This window comes from Carassius carassius, chromosome 18, assembly GCF_963082965.1.
Source record: "Carassius carassius chromosome 18, fCarCar2.1, whole genome shotgun sequence".
NCBI classification, from domain to species: Eukaryota; Metazoa; Chordata; class Actinopteri; order Cypriniformes; family Cyprinidae; genus Carassius; species Carassius carassius.
The window spans coordinates 30891028-30910914 of NC_081772.1; the positions used below are offsets into that span (position 1 = coordinate 30891028).

At 47.5% G+C, this 19887-nt stretch overlaps 6 non-coding genes across 6 annotated transcripts; all 6 read right to left on the bottom strand.

The window, feature by feature from the left end:
- Positions 1-3284: 3284 nt before the first annotated feature.
- trnai-uau (transfer RNA isoleucine (anticodon UAU)) lies at positions 3285-3357 on the bottom strand. Its single transcript has one exon. It is a non-coding gene; the product is annotated as a tRNA-Ile (tRNA).
- Positions 3358-5673: 2316 nt separating this feature from the next.
- trnas-uga (transfer RNA serine (anticodon UGA)) lies at positions 5674-5755 on the bottom strand. The gene has a single exon. It is a non-coding gene; the product is annotated as a tRNA-Ser (tRNA).
- Positions 5756-7678: 1923 nt separating this feature from the next.
- trnas-aga (transfer RNA serine (anticodon AGA)) lies at positions 7679-7760 on the bottom strand. Its single transcript has one exon. It is a non-coding gene; the product is annotated as a tRNA-Ser (tRNA).
- Positions 7761-8831: 1071 nt separating this feature from the next.
- On the bottom strand, positions 8832-8913 carry trnas-uga (transfer RNA serine (anticodon UGA)). Its single transcript has one exon. It is a non-coding gene; the product is annotated as a tRNA-Ser (tRNA).
- A 351-nt stretch (positions 8914-9264) lies between these two features.
- Positions 9265-9346, bottom strand: trnas-uga (transfer RNA serine (anticodon UGA)). The gene has a single exon. It is a non-coding gene; the product is annotated as a tRNA-Ser (tRNA).
- Positions 9347-18636: 9290 nt separating this feature from the next.
- Positions 18637-18718, bottom strand: trnas-aga (transfer RNA serine (anticodon AGA)). Its single transcript has one exon. It is a non-coding gene; the product is annotated as a tRNA-Ser (tRNA).
- Between the last annotated feature and the right edge of the window lie 1169 nt (positions 18719-19887).

Genomic DNA, 19887 nt, shown 5'->3' on the forward strand with positions numbered 1-19887 from the left:
CTCATCCAGGGCCCCGAAGCACATAGTCGTAGGACTAAAGGGGAAAAGGTGCATCGCACTAGGGCCCCGCGCTTTTGACTGCACGATCCAGGGGCCCCAAAGAGCCACCGTTCCAAATTTCGGGCCCCTGGGACTTTTCTAAAAAAATCCAACCTGCCATTTATTTGAATGTGTTCAGCATAGCGGGTTTGTGGACACTGATTGCAAGGTCTCTTTGGCCCCGGGCCTTCATAAGCTTACTGGGGGAGGCCCCAGGAGCCACCGTTCCAAGTTTTGGGCCCCAGGGATGTCTCAGAAAAAAATTTCCAACCGAGGCCCTTTTCTAACGCTAATGGTCAAATGGACAAATATTGGGTCCGTGGTACCCGGGGGTGGGGTCCGCAAATGTTCCGCATGTGATCTGTGGTCATTCCGTGAACATAATGGTCAAATGGACAAATAGTGGGTTCGTGGGACCCAGGGTGGGGGTCCACAAGTGGTCCGCAGATGATCCGCAGTCATTGTGTGAACATAATGGTCAAATGGACAAATAGTGGGTTCGTTGGACCCAGGGTGGGGGTCAGCAAGTGGTCCACAGATGATTCGCAGTCATTGTGTGAACATAATGGTCAAATGGACAAATAGTGGGTTCGTGGGACCCAGGGTGGGGGTCCGCAAGTGGTCCGCAGATGATCCGCAGTCATTGTGTGAATATAATGGTCAAATGGACAAATAGTGGGTTCGTGGGACCCAGGGTGGGGGTCCGCAAGTGGTCCGCAGATGATCCGCAGTCATTGTGTGAATATAATGGTCAAATGGACAAATACTGGGTTCGTGGGACCCAGGGTGGGGGTCAGCAAGGGGTCCGCAGATGATCTGCAGTCATTGTGTGAATATAATGGTCAAATGGACAAATAATGGGTTCGTGGGACCCGGGTTGGGGGTCCGACGTGGGTCTGCACCGGTTCCGTGGTCATTCTGTAACTTTAAAGGTCAAATGGACAAATATTGGTTTCGTGGGCAAAAAAATCGTCCACCCCCCATTCGGGTAAATGCCACTGTTTTAAACCTGAGGTGTACTGCTCCGTGCGCCACCCTGTGGAGAAGTGCTGAATGGAATTTAGGGGCCTCAAATTTGGGTAAGCTTCCGCGAGGCCCCTTGGGGGCGCCGGTCAGGGGTCTCCCGTGGGCCAGCACAGTCGGCAGACATCGACACCGCGTCCAGCAAAAATGTTTTGGGGTCAGCGCGCAGGTCCCCTTAACCCACGTACACGAGCCCTCAAACTTATACCTGAATGGACGCTCCAAAAAAAATTGACTTTATGGACACTCTTTCCTAAAGGGCTGACCATAAGAATCAGGTGTGCCGAACAAGCCAACCAATTTCTGCTCAGTTTGTGTCCAACACTGCTGCCTGACCTACTTGCAACCAACCCAGCTCAGTCAGCAAGCGGAGATTGCAAGCTAGCCCTGCAAGCGGGTAAAACAGCGATCCCACTGAGGAGAAATCAGGCTGCCATGTCTCATCCTATGTAATGGGGTTTTTCCGTACTGGCCCTGGGGACTGACAGCACTGCACAATTGGGAAGCCTGTCTTATTCTACTCACTCTTTGAGCACTCTTTCCTAAAGGGCTGACCATCAGAATCAGGTGTGCCGATAAAGGGAGATGCACTGATCCCCGGGAGCAGGAAGGAACATCGCTCTAGTACAGAGTCAGCAGAAGAGATGTACCGTAGTGATAGCAAGCTGAGTCCTACAAAAAGAAGACTGACCTTCGCCCAAACAGGGACTTGAATTAAGCAGACCACCTTCTGCCATGTTGTGTGGAACACTGCTGCCTGACCTACTTGCAACCTAGCAAGTGGAGATTGTAAGCTAGCCCTGGAAGCGGCTAAAACAGCAGTCCCACTGAGGAGAAATCAGGCTGCCTTGTCTCATCCTATGTAATGGGGTTTTTCAGTACTGGCCCTGGGGACCGACAGCACTGCACAAATGGGAGGTCTGTCTTATTCTACTCACTCCGTGAGCACTCTTTCCTAAAGGGCTGACCATCAGAATCATGTGTGCCGAACAAGGGAGATGCACTGATCCCCGGGAGAAGGAAGGAACATCGCTCTAATACAGAGTCAGCAGAAGAGATGGACCCGTAGTGATAGCAAGCTGAGGCCTCCAAAAAGTAGGCTGACCTTCGCCCAAACAGGGACTTGAATTAAGCAGACGACCTTCTGCCCTGTTGTGTGTCACATTGCTGCCTGACCTACTTGCAACCTAGCAAGCCGAGATTGTAAGCTAGCCCTGGAAGCGGGTAAAACAGCAGTCCCACTGAGGAGAAATCAGGCTGCCATGTCTCATCCTATGTAATGGGGTTTTTCAGTGCTGGGCCTGGGGACCGACAGCACTGCACAATTCGGAGGTCTGTCTTATTCTACTCACTCTGTGAGTGCGAATTCCTAACGAGCTGACCATCAGAATCAGGTGTGCCGAACAAGGGAGGTGCACTGATACCATGGAGCAGGAAGGAACACCGCTCCAGTACAGATACAGAAGAAGAGATGGACCGTAGTGAGAGCAAGGTGATTCCGCCAAAAGCAGACAGACCTTCACCCAAACAGGAACTTGAACCCTGGACCCTTAGATTAAAAGTCTGATGCTCTACTGACTGAGCTATCCGGGCTCTTGTGGAGCACTGGCTTCTCACCTTTTATAAAGCAGCAGTTTTACGACAAGCTGCCCAGAAGAGATGCAGGTGTCACGATAATGAAAGCTAGAAGCAGTTATGGCACAGAGCGAAGGACCATAGAACGCACAATTACCGTCACAGAAAGCTAAAGCAATACTGCAAAGCCCTCCCGTAGTCGGCAGGGTTCGAACCTGTGCGGGGTCCCCAGGGCCAGTACTGAAAAACCCCAATTTCTGCTCAGTTTGTGTCCAAAACTGCTGCCTGACCTACTTGCAACCAAATCAGCTCAGTCAGCAAGCGGAGATTGCAAGCTAGCCCTGCAAGCGGGTAAAACAGCGGTCCCACTGAGGAGAAATCAGGCTGCCATGTCTCATCCTATGTAATGAGGTTTTTCAGTACTGGCCCTGGGGACCAACAGCACTGCACAATTCGGAGGTCTGTCTTATTCTACTCACTCTGTGAGCGCGCTTTCCTAACGAGCTGACCATCAGAATCAGGTGTGCCGAACAAGGGAGGTGCACTGATACCCTGGAGCAGGAAGGAACACCGCTCCAGTACAGATTCAGAAGAAGAGATTGACCGTAGTGATAGCAAGGTGACTCCGCCAAAAGCAGACAGACCTTCGCCCAAACAGGGACTTGAACCCTGGACCCTCAGATTATAAGTCTGATGCTCAAACGACGGAGCTATCCGGGCTCTTGTGGAGCACTGGCTTCTCACGTTTTATAAAGCAGCAGTTTTACGACAAGCTGCCCAGAAGAGATGCAGGTGTCACGAGGATGAAAGCTAGAAGCAGTTATGGCACAGAGAGCGAAGGACAATAGAACGCACAATTACCGTCACAGAAAGCTAAAGCAATACTGCAAAGCCCTCCCGTAGTCGGCAGGGTTCGAACCTGCGCGGGGAGACTCCAATGGATTTCAAGTCCATCGCCTTAACCTGTCGGCCAAAAACAGGGCAAAAGGGACTGCTACAAGGGGGAAAGAAAGGGAAAAGAGAAGGAGAAAGAAGGGAAAGCAAGAAAAAGAAAAAAAAGTATCCATCAAACTTCATGAACACTCACAAAGGATTTAAGTAAAGTGTTTGATTGGTTTTTGACTATATTTTAAATAAAAAAATTAATTATCATAATAATAATCTGACAAACACACCACACACTCTTGCCAGGACTTGCACCTGGAATCTTCCACCCAAAGGGTGGATGTGTTACTATTACACCACAAGAGTTGTGTCTTTTCTTTTTTTTTTAAAAACACTGCAAATTAAACACTGGAAACAGCAACTAAAAACAAAATGTTCACAGCACAACACACACACAGCACAACATATGCAACTATATAAAAACCTAACTATATACATTACTATATACACCAATGAAAAAAAAATCAAAGAACTCCCTGTACATTCTCCCTCCACTGTGCAACAGAGAGGCCTGAGGCTGGACAATACCACCGGCCCTTCAGCTGAGTGTGGCCAGTTGTCTTATTTTTTGCCAGCCCACACTGCTTGCAGATATAGTGATATATATCCTTTGCTAGTCGTTTCCGTGGTGGTTCACCTCTAGCCACTCGCTCCTCATCCTCTTGGGCAGCTTTCTGCCTTCTCCATGTGCGCTGCCTGGGCTGAGTAGAGGGACAAGTTTGTGATGGCAATGTATTAGGCTGCTGGAATTGGGGAGGGGGCTGGAATTGGGGAGGTGGCTGGAATTGGGGAGGGGGCTGGAATTGGGGAGGGGGATGGAATTGGGTAGAATGAGGCAGTGGTAGACCTGGTTGGTAGCTGGGAAAGGGTGGGTAGGACCCAGGGGGGAATGCAAAGTGTGGTGCTGGTGGGTATATGGGAAATGCAGAGTAAGATCCAGGAGGAGGGGTGGGCATTGGGCACCTGTTGGAGATACGCTTACAAATGAAGGCCTCTCCCTCCTGATTTGCTGAATCCTGAAATACCATGGCCTCATGCCCATGCTGTGCAGGAACAGCTGGAAGTTCGCGCACTTCAGGAAGAGCCTCATTTGCCAAATATACTTGTTTGGGCAGTGCAGTACCCTGCAGAAGCATGTCTCTGTCTACACGTTTCTGTCTTTTTAGTAGCCTGCAAGAGAAACATTCTTCGTCTTAAATTAGCAATTTAAGTGAATAAAAGCCCATTGTCTTTACTTCCTGTAGCATCATTTTTACAAGCATGTACAAGAAGGTTTTATAAGTACAATCTTGATATACTACTGTGATTGTGCAAAAGTATCGCATAAAACAAGACTCACCACGAGGAGACAGTAGTGGTGTTTATCGGGACCAGAACAAGGTTAGTCTGTCCTAGAACCTCTCTGCTGTCCTCCATCAGCTGTTTTAAGTGGCTGTATACCACCACAATAGATTGTGGAATTGGCAGAGTTTTTCCTTGTGTGTCCCTGGGCCTGTTCCGTGCTTGCTGAAACTCTTTCAAAAGCCTTAGGCAAACACATTCACAGACCCTGTGGACTTCAGGGTCCTGAGCTGCCTGCCCATGAGTCATGAACAATCTATGGAAAATAAAGATGATATAATCTGAACTGTATACTGGGTTATAAACTAGTGACGATCCAAATAGTCAAATTACCTCTCTGCTGCCTGCTGTCCTGGAGCAGAGCCACTCTGCTTCCTGGATGCTCTCCAAGGTCCTGTCAAAGCCTTCTTCTTAACCCTCTGGCTATATTTTGATGGTACCTTGTCCATGGCATGCAGAGCCATGTACAGCTGGACTATTTTGGCCTCCTCTTGTGATGACAAGGCAGTGATCGTTCGGTTTAGGCCAACCAAATAGGCTGCCAGGGCATCAACTGCCTCCCAGCCCAAGACACCTCTGGAATCACACTGTGTACTCTGGAAATTGAGAAAAATGCCAAACACAGTCCAATAAACATATACGGTGTTGTAATAATTATTTTGCATTGTAGAGGGACTTGACATTTCGCAAAAAAGTGCGAGGACCATGAAAAATGCATGGACGCTTTGCCTCATGGCCTTCAGCAAACAGCGTAGTCGGCAGGATTCGAACCTGCGCGGGGAGACCCCAATGGATTTCAAGTCCATCACCTTAAACACTCGGCCACGACTACGGGAGTAGACCAATTGCTGCTCAGTTTGTGTCCAACACTGCTGCCTGACCTACTTGCAACCAACCTAGCTCAGTCAGCAAGCGGAGATTGCAAGCTAGCCCTGCAAGCGGGTAAAACAGCGGTCCCACTGAGGAGAAATCAGGCTGCCATGTCTCATCCTATGTAATGGGTTTTTTCAGTACTTGCCCTGGGGACCGACAGCACTGCACAATTGGGAAGTCTGTCTTATTCTACTCACTCTGTGAGCACTCTTTCCTAAAGGGCTGACCATCAGAATCAGGTTTGCCGAACAAGGGAGATGCACTGATCCCCGGGAGCAGAAAGGAACATCGCTCTAGTACAGAGTCAGCAGAAGAGATGGACCGTAGTGATAGCAAGCTGAGGCCTACAAAAAGAAGACTGACCTTCGCCTAAACAGGGACTTGAATTAAGCAGACCACCTTCTGCCATGTTGTGTGTAACACTGCTGCCTGACCTACATGCAACCTAGCAAGCCGAGATTGTAAGCTAGCCCTGGAAGCGGCTAAAACAGCAGTCCCACTGAGGAGAAACCAGGCTGCCATGTCTCATCCTATGTAATGGGGTTTTTCAGTACTGGCCCTGGGGACCGACAGCACTGCACAAATGGGAGGTCTGTCTTATTCTACTCACTCCGTGAGCACTCTTTCCTAAAGGGCTGACCATCAGAATCATGTGTGCCGAACAAGGGAGATGTACTGACCCCCTGGAGAAGGAAGGAACATCGCTCTAATACAGAGTCAGCAGAAGAGATGGACCCGTAGTGATAGCAAGCTGAGGCCTCCAAAATGTAGACTGACCTTCGCCCAAACAGGGACTTGAATTAAGCAGACCACCTTCTGCCCTGTTGTGTGTCACATTGCTGCCTGACCTACTTGCAACCTAGCAAGCCGAGATTGTAAGCTAGCCCTGGAAGCGGGTAAAACACGGTCCCACTGAGAAGAAATCAGGCTGCCATGTCTCATCCTATGTAATGGGGTTTTTCAGTGCTGGGCCTGGGGACCGACAGCACTGCACAAATGGGAGGTCTGTCTTATTCTACTCACTCTGTGAGCGCGCTTTCCTAACGAGCTGACCATCAGAATCAGGTGTGCCAAACAAGGGAGGTGCACTGATACCCTGGAGCAGGAAGGAACACCGCTCCAGTACAGATTCAGAAGAAGAGATGGACCGTAGTGATAGCAAGGTGACTCCGCCAAAAGCAGATAGACCTTCACCCTAACAGGGACTTGAATCCTGGACCCTCAGTTTAAAAGTCTGATGCTCTACCGACTGAGCTATCCAGGCTCTTGTGGAGCACTGGCTTCTCACCTTTTATAAAGCAGCAGTTTTACAAAAAGCTGCCCAGAAGAGACGCAGGTGTCACAAGGATGAAAGCTAAAAATAGTTATGGCACAGAGAGCGAAGGACCATAGATGGCACAATTACAGTCACAGAAAGCTAAAGCAATACTGCAAATCCCTCCCGTAGTCGGCAGAGTTCGAACCTGCGCAGGGAGACCCCAATGGATTTCAAGTCCATCACCTTAACCTCTCAGCCACGACTACGTCTAATGTTAGAAAGCAAGCCCCCTTGTCTGATGGCGCCCTGCACAGGCCAAGCTTCAGAAACAAAATCACGCAGAAAGATGAGGTGGTAAAAAATGTTCAACCTTCCAGTATACTCAAAGGCAAAGGGTTGCCGTGACTCTGATTCGAACCGGGGTTGCTGCGGCCACAACGCAGCGTACTAACCACTATACGATCACGGCGTGCCACTGGCTCACCCAAGAGAACCCCTGGAGCCCGGATACAAGAAGCAGCAGCGGCGTGATTGTCCATCGAAGAGGGACTGGACATTTCGCAAATAAGTGCGAGGACCATGAAAAATGCATGGATGCTTTGCCTCATGGCCTTCAGCAAACAGCGTAGTCGGCAGGATTCGAACCTGTGCGGGGAGACCCCAATGGATTTCTAGGCCATCGCCTTAACCACTCGGCCACGACTACGGGAGTAGACCAATTTCTGCTCAGTTTGTGTCCAACACTGCTGCCTGACCTACTTGCAACCAACCCAGCTCAGTCAGCAAGCGGAGATTGCAAGCTAGCCCTGCAAGCGGGTAAAACAGAGGTCCCACTGAGGAGAAATAAGCCTGCCATGTCTCATCCTATGTAATGGGGTTTTTCAGTACTGACCCTGGGGAACGACAGCACTGCACAATTGGGAAGTCTGTCTTATTCTACTCACTCTGTGAGCACTCTTTCCTAAAGGGCTGACCATCAGAATCAGGTGTGCCGAACAAGGGAGATGCACTGATCCCCGGGAGCAGGAAGGAACATCGCTCTAGTACAGAGTCAGCAGATGAGATGGACCGTAGTGATAGCAAGCTGAGGCCTACAAAAAGAAGACTGACCTTCGCCCAAACAGGGACTTGAATTAAGCAGACCACCTTCTGCCATGTTGTGTGTAACACTGCTGCCTGACCTACATGCAACCTAGCAAGCGGAGATTGTAAGCTAGCCCTGGAAGCGGCTAAAGCAGCAGTCCCACTGAGGAGAAATCAGGCTGCCATGTCTCATCCTATGTAATGGCGTTTTTCAGTACTGGCCCTGGGGACCGACAGCACTGCACAAATGGGAGGTCTTTCTTATTCTACTCACTCCGTGAGCACTCTTTCCTAAAGGGCTGACCATCAGAATCATGTGTGCCGAACAAGGGAGATGCACTGATCCCCGGGAGAAGGAAGGAACATCACTCTAATACAGAGTCAGCAGAAGAGATGGACCCGTAGTGATAGCAAGGTGACTCTGCCAAAAGCAGACAGACCTTCACCCTAACAGGGACTTGAACCCTGGACCCTCAAATTAAAAGTCTGATGCTCTACCGACTGAGCTATCCAGGCTCTTGTGGAGCACTGGCTTCTCACCTTTTATAAAGCAGCAGTTTTACAACAAGCTGCCCAGAAGAGACGCAGGTGTCACAAGGATGAAAGCTAGAAATAGTTATGGCACAGAGAGCGAAGGAACATAGATGGCACAATTACAGTCACAGAAAGCTAAAGCAATACTGCAAATCCCTCCCGTAGTCGGCAGAGTTCGAACCTGCGCAGGGAGACCCCAATGGATTTCAAGTCCATCGCCTTAACCTCTCGGCCACGACTACGCCTAATGTTAGAAAGCAAGCCCCCTTGTCTGATGGCGCCCTGCACAGGCCAAGCTTCAGAAACAAAATCACGCAGAAAGATGAGGTGGTAAAAATTTTTCAACCTTCCAGTATACTCAACGGCAAAGGGTTGCCGTGACCCTGATTCGAACCGGGGTTGCTGCGGCCACATCGCAGAGTACTAACCACTATACGATCACGGCGTGCCACTGGCTCTCCCAAGACAACCCCTGGAGCCCGGATACAAGAAGCAGCAGCGGCGTGTTTGTCCATCGAAGAGGGACTGGACATTTCGCAAATAAGTGCGAGGACCGTGAAAAATGCATGGATGCTTTGCCTCATGGCCTTCAGCGTAGTCGGCAGGATTCGAACCTGCGCGGGGAGACCCCAATGGATTTCAAGTCCATCGCCTTAACCACTCGGCCACAACTACGGGAGTAGACCAATTGCTGCTCCGTTTGTGTCCAACACTGCTGCCTGACCTACTTGCAACCAACCCAGCTCAGTCAGCAAGCGGAGATTGCAAGCTAGCCCTGCAAGCGGGTAAAACAGCGGTCCCACTGAGGAGAAATCAGGCTGCCATGTCTCATCCTATGTAATGGGGTTTTTCAGTACTGGCCCTGGCGACCGACAGCACTGCACAATTGGGAAGTCTGTCTTATTCTACTCACTCTGTGAGCACTCTTTCCTAAAGGGCTGACCATCAGAATCAGGTGTGCCGAACAAGGGAGATGCACTGATCCCCGGGAGCAGGAAGGAACATCGCTCTAGTACAGAGTCAGCAGATGAGATGGACAGTAGTGATAGCAAGCTGAGGCCTACAAAAAGAAGACTGACCTTCGCCCAAACGGGGACTTGAATTAAGCAGACCACCTTCTGCCATGTTGTGTGTAACACTGCTGCCTGACCTACATGCAACCTAGCCAGCGGAGATTGTAAGCTAGCCCTGGAAGCGGCTAAAACAGCAGTCCCACTGAAGAGAAATCAGGCTGCCATGTCTCATCCTATGTAATGGGGTTTTCAGTACTGGCCCTGGGGACCGACAGCACTGCACAAATGGGAGGTCTGTCTTATTCTACTCACTCCGTGAGCACTCTTTCCTAAAGGGCTGACCATCAGAATCATGTGTGCCGAACAAGGGAGATGCACTGATCCCCGGGAGCAGAAAGGAACATCGCTCTAGTACAGAGTCAGCAAAAGAGATGGACCGTAGTGATAGCAAGCTGAGGCCTAGAAAAAGAAGACTGACCTACGCCCAAACAGGGACTTGAATTAAGCAGACCACCTTCTGCCATGTTGTGTGTAACACTGGTGCCTGACCTACTTGCAACCTAGCAAGCCGAGATTGTAAGTTAGCCCTGGAAGCGGCTAAAACAGCAGTCCCACTAAGGAGAAATCAGGCTGCCATGTCTCATCCTATGTAATGGGGTTTTTCAGTACTGGCCCTGGGGACCAACAGCACTGCACAAATGGGAGGTCTGTCTTATTCTACTCACTCCGTGAGCTCTCTTTCCTAAAGGGCTGACCATCAGAATCATGTGTGCCGAACAAGGGAGATGCACTGATCCCCGGGAGAAGGAAGGAACATCGCTCTAATACAGAATCAGCAGAAGAGATGGACCCGTAGTGATAGCAAGCTGAGGCCTCCAAAAAGTAGACTGACCTTCGCCCAAACAGGGAGTTGAATTAAGCAGACCACCTTCTGCCCTGTTGTGTGTCACATTGCTGCCTGACCTACTTGCAACCTAGCAAGCCGAGATTGTAAGCTAGCCCTGGAAGCGGGTAAAACAGCAGTCCCACTGAGGAGAAATCAGGCTGCCATGTCTCATCCTATGTAATGGGGTTTTTCAGTGCTGGGCCTGAGGACCGACCGCACTGCACAATTCGGAGGTCTGTTTTATTCTACTCACTCTGTGAGCGCGCTTTCCTAACGAGCTGACCATCAGAATCAGGTGTGCCAAACAAGGGAGGTGCACTGATACCCTGGAGCAGGAAGGAACACCGCTCCAGTACAGATTCAGAAGAAGAGATGGACCGTAGAGATAGCAAGGTGACTCCGCCAAAAGCAGACAGACCTTCACCCTAACAGGGACTTGAACCCTGGACCCTCAAATTAAAAGTCTGATGCTCTACCGACTGAGCTATCCAGGCTCTTGTGGAGCACTGGCTTCTCACCTTTTATAAAGCAGCAGTTTTACAACAAGCTGCCCAGAAGAGACGCAGGTGTCACAAGGATGAAAGCTAGAAGCAGTTATGGCACAGAGAGCGAAGGACCATAGAAGGCACAATTACCGTCACAGAAAGCTAAAGCAATACTGCAAATCCCTCCCGTAGTCGGCAGAGTTCGAACCTGCGCAGGGAGACCCCAATGGATTTCAAGTCCATCGCCTTAACCTCTCGGCCAAAAACAGGGCAAAAGGGACTGCTACAAGGGGGAAAGAAAGGGAAAAGAGAAGGAGAAAGAAGGGAAAGCAAGTAAAAGAAAAAAAATTATCCATTAAACTTCATGAACACTCACAAAGGATTTAAGTAAAGTGTTTGATTGGTTTTTGACTATATTTTTAATAAAAAAAATTAATAATAATAATAATAATCTGACAAACACACCACAAACTCTTGCCAGGACTTGCACCTGGAATCTTCCACCCAAAGGGTGGATTTGTTACTATTACACCAAAAGAGCTGTGTCTTTCCTTTTTTTTACAAACACTGCAAATGAAACACTGGAAACAGCAACTAAAAACAAAATGTTCACAGCACAACATATGCAACTATATAAAAACCTAACTATATACATTACTATATACACCAATGAAAAAAAAAAAATCAAAGAACTCCCTGTACATTCTCCCTCCACTGTGCAACAGAGAGGCCTGAGGCTGGACAATACCACCGGCCCTTCAGCTGAGTGTGGCCAGTTGTCTTATTTTTTGCCAGCCCACACTGCTTGCAGATATAGTGATATATATCCTTTGCTAGTCGTTTCCATGGTGGTTCACCTCTAGCCACTCACTCCTCATCCTCTTGGGCAGCTTTCTGCCTTCTCCATGTGCGCTGCCTGGGCTGAGTGGTAGGACAAGTTTGTGATGGCAAGGTATTAGGCTTCTGGAATTGGGGAGGGGGCTGGAATTGGGGAGGCAGCTGGAATTGGGGAGGTGGCTGGAATTGGGAAGGTGGCTGGAATTGGGGAGGGGGCTGGAATTGGAAAGGTGGCTGGAATTGGAGAGGGGGCTGGAATTGGGGAGGGGGATGGAATTGGGTAGAATGAGGCAATGGTAGACCTGGTTGGTAGCTGGGAAAGGGTGGGTAGGACCCAGGGGGGAATGCAAAGTGTGGTGCTGGTGGGTATATGGGAAATGCAGAGTAAGATCCAGGAGGAGGGGTGGGCATTGGGCACCTGTTGGAGATACGCTTACGAATGAAGGCCTCTCCCTCCTGATTTGCTGAATCCTGAAATACCATGGCCTCATGCCCATGCTGTGCAGGAACAGCTGGAAGTTCGCGCACTTCAGGAAGAGCCTCCTTTGCCAAATATACTTGTTTGGGCAGTGCAGTACCCTGCAGAAGCATGTCTCTGTCTACACGTTTCTGTCTTTTTAGTAGCCTGCAAGAGAAACATTCTTCATCTTAAATTAGCAATTTAAGTGAATAAAAGCCCATTGTCTTTACTTCCTGTAGCATCATTTTTAAAAGCATGTACAGGAAGGTTTTATAAGTACAATCTTGATATACTACTGTGATTGTGCAAAAGTATTGCATAAAACAAGACTCACCACGAGGAGACAGTAGTGGTGTTTATCGGAACCAGAACTAGGTTAGTCTGTCCTAGAACCTCTCTGCTGTCCTCCATCAGCTGTTTTAAGTGGCTGTATACCACCACAATAGATTGTGGAATTGGCAGAGTTTTTCCTTGTGTGTCCCTGGGCCTGTTCCGTGCTTGCTGAAACTCTTTCAAAAGCCTTAGGCAAACACATTCACAGACCCTGTGGACTTCAGGGTCCTGAGCTGCCTGCCCATGAGTCATGAACAATCTATGGAAAAGAAAGATGATATAATCTGAACTGTATACTGGGTTATAAACTAGTGACGATCCAAATAGTCAAATTACCTCTCTGCAGCCTGCTGTCCTGGAGCAGAGCCACTCTGCTTCCTGGATGCTCTCCAAGGTCCTGTCAAAGCCTTCTTCTTAACCCTCTGGCTATATTTTGATGGTACCTTGTCCATGGCATGCAGAGCCATGTACAGCTGGACTATGTTGGCCTCCTCTTGTGATGACAAGGCAGTGATCGTTCGGTTTAGGCCAACCAAGTAGGCTGCCAGGGCATCAACTGCCTCCCAGCCCAAGACACCTCTGGAATCACACTGTGTACTCTGGAAATTGAGAAAAATGCCAAACACAGTCCAATAAACATATACGGTATTGTAATAATTATTTTGCATTGTACATGCATATATTTTAACTTTACACATTGGTGACAATAGGCGTTTTGCACTGTACCAGATACATTTTTTTTAAAAGTAAAAAATAGTACAGGATAGCAATATTACTTGGCTTGATGTGCTAGGACTTGCAGTGTCATCCTCCTCTTCCTCAGTGACCTCCTCATCTGGGGATTTGGGTTCAGTGTCACCCACCTGACTTGTCACCTGGACCTGCACGACAGCTACTGGAGAGTCATGAGCCCTAAGGTCAGCTGCATGGCACACAGTCGTGTCAATTTCACTATCCTCTTCGGGCTCCTCTGGGGGGACTTCAGGCATGTCATTGTGGTGTGCAATCAACTGGTCGCCTCTATTGGACTGGGCCAACAAGTACTCCACTGCAATGCGCTCCCCTGCAATAATTTGTACCACATTGTTAATGGGGAAAGGACACACACACTCACACACACACACAAACAAACAAACACAGGAGAGAGAGAAATACTCCAATGCTCAGCATTTTCCTGTGAGATATCTTACCAGTGGGTTTTCCTGGAGGGGTAAATTCTGGCATCAAAGCCCGACCAAGGACCCGTTGGCTCATGCTGTTTAAATGAGACATTGTGCAGACATCAAATGTCCTTAGGGTTGAGGCCCCCACCACAGATACAGCTTCTTTTGCCCGGCTCATGTTCCACCTCGAGGCCCCCTCTAACATGTACATTTGTGTGTGCATGGCATTGCATCTCCATCCTAAGAATGAAAATGCACAGATTCAGTCAGCAATTATTTTAAACTGAGGACATACAAATTTAATGACACAGTTATAGAACAGTAACACATAATAATGAGACTGATAGTAAATTCCATGAAAACAAGCCAAATCCAGGTAGCACCCAGGGTTCTGTTGTTGACACAATAGCGATCTTTTCAACGTAAAAATCTACAAAACATACTGCAATTTAATATTCAGAATTTACCAGGAATGAAGGCACACTGGTGGCGGTGAAAACTCTCCAGCGAGGATGCCCCCCTGCCGCACCTAAGCACGTTTAAGACTTTGCCACCCTTCTGGAGTGTCCCCGTCTTTGTGTACAACTCTACATGTGGAGGGTCCTGGATGCACTCGAGGTGTTTTTGTTGCATCTCCCAGACATGGTGCATGCTGTCAGGGTTAACCAGGCGAAACCCTGTAGTGTCAGTTAGCTCCCACACTGATTCCAGCAGCCCTGAAATCATGGCCCGGATCTCCTCAGCCCTGCGTGTCCGCCGCCTACAGTGCTTCGCGAGTTCACCTGGGCTGATGCTGGCCATGAGCTGAACCTCAGTGGGAGCCTTTCCACCATGGCTGCACTTCCACTCCCCTCTCTTGGCAGCCTTAAGTTCTTTCACATCCTCCTGATCCCACTCAAAGATACAGGAGGACAGTTTTGAACAAAAGGTACCATAGAGAGGGTGGTGCTCTGTAGTAAGGCCACAGTTGAATCTTCTCATAAAATGGAAGATATCTAGCCTTACAATAGACTTCCATGGCCGAAAAAGTTTTAACACTGAAGATGCACCTGTGGAGGAGAAAAAATAAAAAACATGCATTTGATTTAATTTCAAACATACTTTTCAGTCAATATAATTTATTAAAATTTTTAATACACTGGCTGTAAAAATAATACTAATTAATTACCATCACCAATAGGGAAAGGGGAACTTTTTTACACCACTATTAACTTTTATAAAATATATTGCAGTGCACATTTGATAAAGTAGTAATTTGAAAATCTCACCTGACTGACTGCAGCAATCCCGGTCAACATAGATGACCTCAGGCTCTGGCTCGCCAGCATTCTGGTAGCGTTTGACGACGCCCTGGCACAGCTCCTCCAGTCCTGCGCCTTCAGCTGTTGTCAGAACACTGTTCAGAACCTTGCCGAGCTCATTGCCAATGTTGGTCATCCATGCAGCCGTGTCCCCAATGCCAACAGCCAGCTTTTTGGTGATCTGAAAAACAAAAAGAAGGAAAAATAAAGACATTCTGACAAGCTTAATTATACATTTTCTTTGATTTGTTATGGTACATTATAATATATATATAACACAAATGTATATAACACAACATTTTTCATCATGTTGAAATTCTTTCTGGCTGAAAATAAACCTCATGCTGAAACCTTCATGTATTGTACCTTCTTTGTAGAATCCATCTTCAGGATTCGGCCATAGGTGGAGGTAATCACCCCCTTCATCTCGTCCAAATGGCTGAGGATATCGTTGGAGTGGACAGTCTCAAACAACTGGGCGAGTGGAAGTTGCCTGAAGGGTGTGGGTGCAGAAAAGGCAGGTGCCGTTGCAGATTGGACCAGGGTAACCTTTCTCAAATGATGCTCACAATCAGAGAGGTACTGGATGGTGCGTCGTGCCCACTCCTCACTGTGGGCTTCCTCTACTGCTGACTGGAAGTAGGAGGAACTGTTACCACTGGTCCTGGGCCTGAGGAAAGTCACACATTTCCTGTCCAGGGCTAGCTGAGTGGTCAGCACCGCTGGAAACATGGTCATGTGTGCCACATCCAGTTGTGAAAGGATGTCCTGGCTCCATGGGCATACTGGCAGCTTGCATGCACTGCAGCGTGGATAGTCCCCACCCACAAGGTAATAGCGGCTATCCATGTCAATCACCTCCCTGACCTTCGGGTAAATTCCTGAATGGTGCATCTTCCGGCCACACTGTGGGCATTTAAGAGGAATGCCCCACATCCTCATTGGTGCCCACAAGAACATCCTCTGTCGGAAGTATCACCCGGGCTCAGGAGGACATGGCTTGGGCTGCATCGATGGATAAAACCAGTTCACCTGGATCTTCTGCCTCAGCTGCCCTGTGGGCTCATAGAGGCACTTGGCAATCCACACCCAATCTGCTGGCTGGAGGACTCTCTTGAACTGACTGGGAAGAAAGCTCTCCCAGTCAGTAATAGCCTGAGGCAGAGATGGTGTAGGCTGCAGTGAAGGTATTGGATGTGAGGATGGAGTGGGCTGTGGAGATGGAGAGCACCGTGGAGGTGGTGGTGAGGGCTTTGGAGCTGGAGAGTGGTGTGGGAATGGAGTGGGCCCTGGGGATGGAGACACTGGTACTGGCATTGGAGACGGCAAGTGCTGTGGAGGTGGAGGCAGCCATGGAGATGGTGAGGGGCAAGGAGATGGTGTGGGATTTTTTGAAGGGCTGACACGTGGAACCAATAGAGCCCCATAATGGCTCGACTCAATCTGTTGGAGGAGTCTGACGGCACCCTGGACCCTGACCCCACAGCTGTCACACCTCTCTTCAACGTGGTGGTCAGAGAGGTGCTCGGAGAACTTCTCTGCCTCCACAACCACACTACACAGAGAACATTTCACCCCATGTACTTCCTGTGATGTCCCGGTCTCCTCTGAGCTGCCGCCTGCCTTTACCTTAGGCCCTGACTCAATCAAGACCTTATCTGTTGACTGGGAGAAAATTAATATTAGGAACAAAAGAAGGTCTTACTATTCATGTTAAATAATTACACCAATTACTCTGCAGAACTGTACTGAGAATATATTCTGAGAATATATCAGGGGTTGGTGAATAAAATAGTGTATTACATGATACAGGGACTTATCATGCCTTTGATATACTATATCATATACCTACCTTATGGAACCCACAAGTGCACACTATGTGCCTGCCAAACAGGTCCACCTTATTCCCCCTTTGCAGGCGACAGGCATCAATCCGCTCCAGGACCTCCTTCGATTTTCTGCTTCAAGGCCTTTTTCCTGTACTGAACTGGAAGGTGCCCTGGGCATACCTGTGGCAGATGTCGTTCCAATAAGCAGAGGATTTGCCTGTTTTGGTCATATCTGAACAATAATGGGGAACAAATCAATGTGGTTAAATATGTGTTAATATAGCAACAGTAGAAAGGAGTTTATTGGAGTTTTATATTTTTATATATACACACACACACACACACACACATATACAGTATATATATATATATATATATATATATATATATATATATATATATATATATATATATATATATATATATATATATATATATATATATATATATATATATATATATATATATATATATATATATATAAAGACTCACATCAAGTTTATAAAAGCAGACATGTTGAGTGGTGAAATATGTGGCAGGTTAATAGTTTTCTGCAGTAAATATGTTCCTACTTGCAAAAAATTGCAAATAGCTTTTGATGTATAATTATAAAAACTGTGTTTGTATATAAAGTAAGAAAGGGGGAAAAAACTAGATATTTAATGAATACCTGGAATAGTAAAAGATTTAAATACATTCAGTAAAGAATTACTCAGTCATGACTGAAATAACATAGAGAATGGATACTTGGAATACTGAATGATGAAATGAAATTCTTGCAAAGATATAGAAAATAAAAACTTGTTATGAATCGAAGGCTTAACAAGCATCAGTTAGCGACACGTTAAGTTAGCTTGCCTTGCTACGCAAGCGTAGAACGATCAGAATAATCTTTATTCCAGATCATGAATTAATGTTTGAACAAATAGGTTAACACTGATGTCACGGATTTGTATTGTGAAAACGCTTACCTTGAATCTCCGCATAGCAGATGTCCAGTGAGTTAAAAACAGCTGGAATATCACGAAACTCATTCAGCCAATCAGCGGCGAGATTGGCATGTCAACTTGCTGATTGGCTCTTTCCTCTCGGTAGGAATTGATTGGCTCCTTTGCCCCATCTGTTCGAAAGTTTCGGATTTGGGTTAGGACCTGTTCGGATTAATTTAGGATGTGTTCGGACTTTCGTTCTGACTTTGTTAGGAAGTGTTGCGACCTTGTTCGGAAGAACTCAAATGTTGTTAGGAAGTGTTAGGAAGTGTTCAGCCGTCCGATCGCTGGAAGGTACGGCCACGACTACGCCTAATGTTAGAAAGCAAGCCCCCTTGTCTGGTGGCGCCCTGCACAGGCCAAGCTTCAGAAACAAAGTCACGCAGTAAGATGAGGTGATAAAAAAATTTTCAACCTTCCTGTATACTCAACAGCAAAGGGTTGCCGTGACCCAGATTCGAACCGGGGTTGCTGCGGCCACAACGCAGAGTATTAACCACTATACGATCACGGCGTGCCACTGTCTAACCCAAGACAACCCCTGGAGCCCGGATACAAGAAGCAGCAGCGACGTGTTTGTCAATCGAAGAGGGACTGGACATTTCGCAAATAAGTGCGAGGACCGTGAAAAATGCATGGATGCTTTGCCTCATGGCCTTCAGCAAACAGCGTAGTCGGCAGGATTCGAACCTGCGCGGGGAGAGCCCAATGGATTTCTAGTCCATCGCCTTAACCACTCGGCCACGACTACGGGAGAAGACCAATTTCTGCTCAGTTTGTGTCCAACACTGCTGCCTGACCTACTTGCAACCAACCCAGCTCAGTCAGCAAGCGGAGATTTCAAGCAAGCCCTGCAAGCGGGTAAAACAGCGATCCCACTGAGGAGAAATCAGGCTGCCATGTCTCATCCTATGTAATGGGGTTTTTCAGTACTGGCCCTGGGGACCGACAGCACTGCACAATTGGGAGTCTGTCTTATTCTACTCACTCTTTGAGCACTCTTTCCTAAATGGCTGACCATCAGAATCAGGTGTGCCGAACAAGGGAGATACACTGATCCCCGGGAGCAGGAAGGAACATCGCTCTAGTACAGAGTCAGCAAAAGAGATGGACCGTAGTGATAGCAAGCTGAGGCCTACAAAAGAAGACTGACCTTCGCCCAAACAGGGACTTGAATTAAGCAGACCACCTTCTCCTATGTTGTGTGTAACACTGCTGCCTGACCTACTTGCAACCTAGCAAGCGGAGATTGTAAGCTAGCCCTGGAAGCGGCTAAAACAGCAGTCCCACTGAGGAGAAATCAGGCTGCCATGTCTCATCCTATGTAATGGGGTTTTTCAGTACTGGAAAAAAGAATGAATGAAAAATAGGCGGAAAATAGTTTATTTGAATTTGGCGCTCTCTCCTGAGAGCTGGTGACGCGCTCTGACGCACCGGTCAGCTGATGGAGGCGGAACTTACAGCGATTGCAAATTCCTGTCTTTCTTTTTATTTTAGAGAGTTTTTATATATGTGAGAGTGTGTTTTATGTTGAATGTGAATGTATGTGCATGATTACCATCTGTTTGAGTGCAAATCAGCCCAAATCAGCTCGCTATTACTGAATGGTCACAGCTATCAAAGTGAACGCGTCTATATGAATAGGGAGAGTGGATTATTTACTTCGGAACATTTGTGTTATTACCATCTGTATAAGTGGCCATCAGCACATCAGCACTTATTTGCATCGTAATTCATTGTAAAATATGCATCTCTAGCAATCTCAGGATGTTTTATATTGGCAAACAATGTTAAATCTTTTTTTATTTTTCTTATTATTCTTATTTTTCTTACTCAAATTATTCTTATTGTATTTTTCTACTGCTCAAATAAATCATTTATATGATGTCTAAGTTTATGTCTAGTGTTTTATAATTGAAA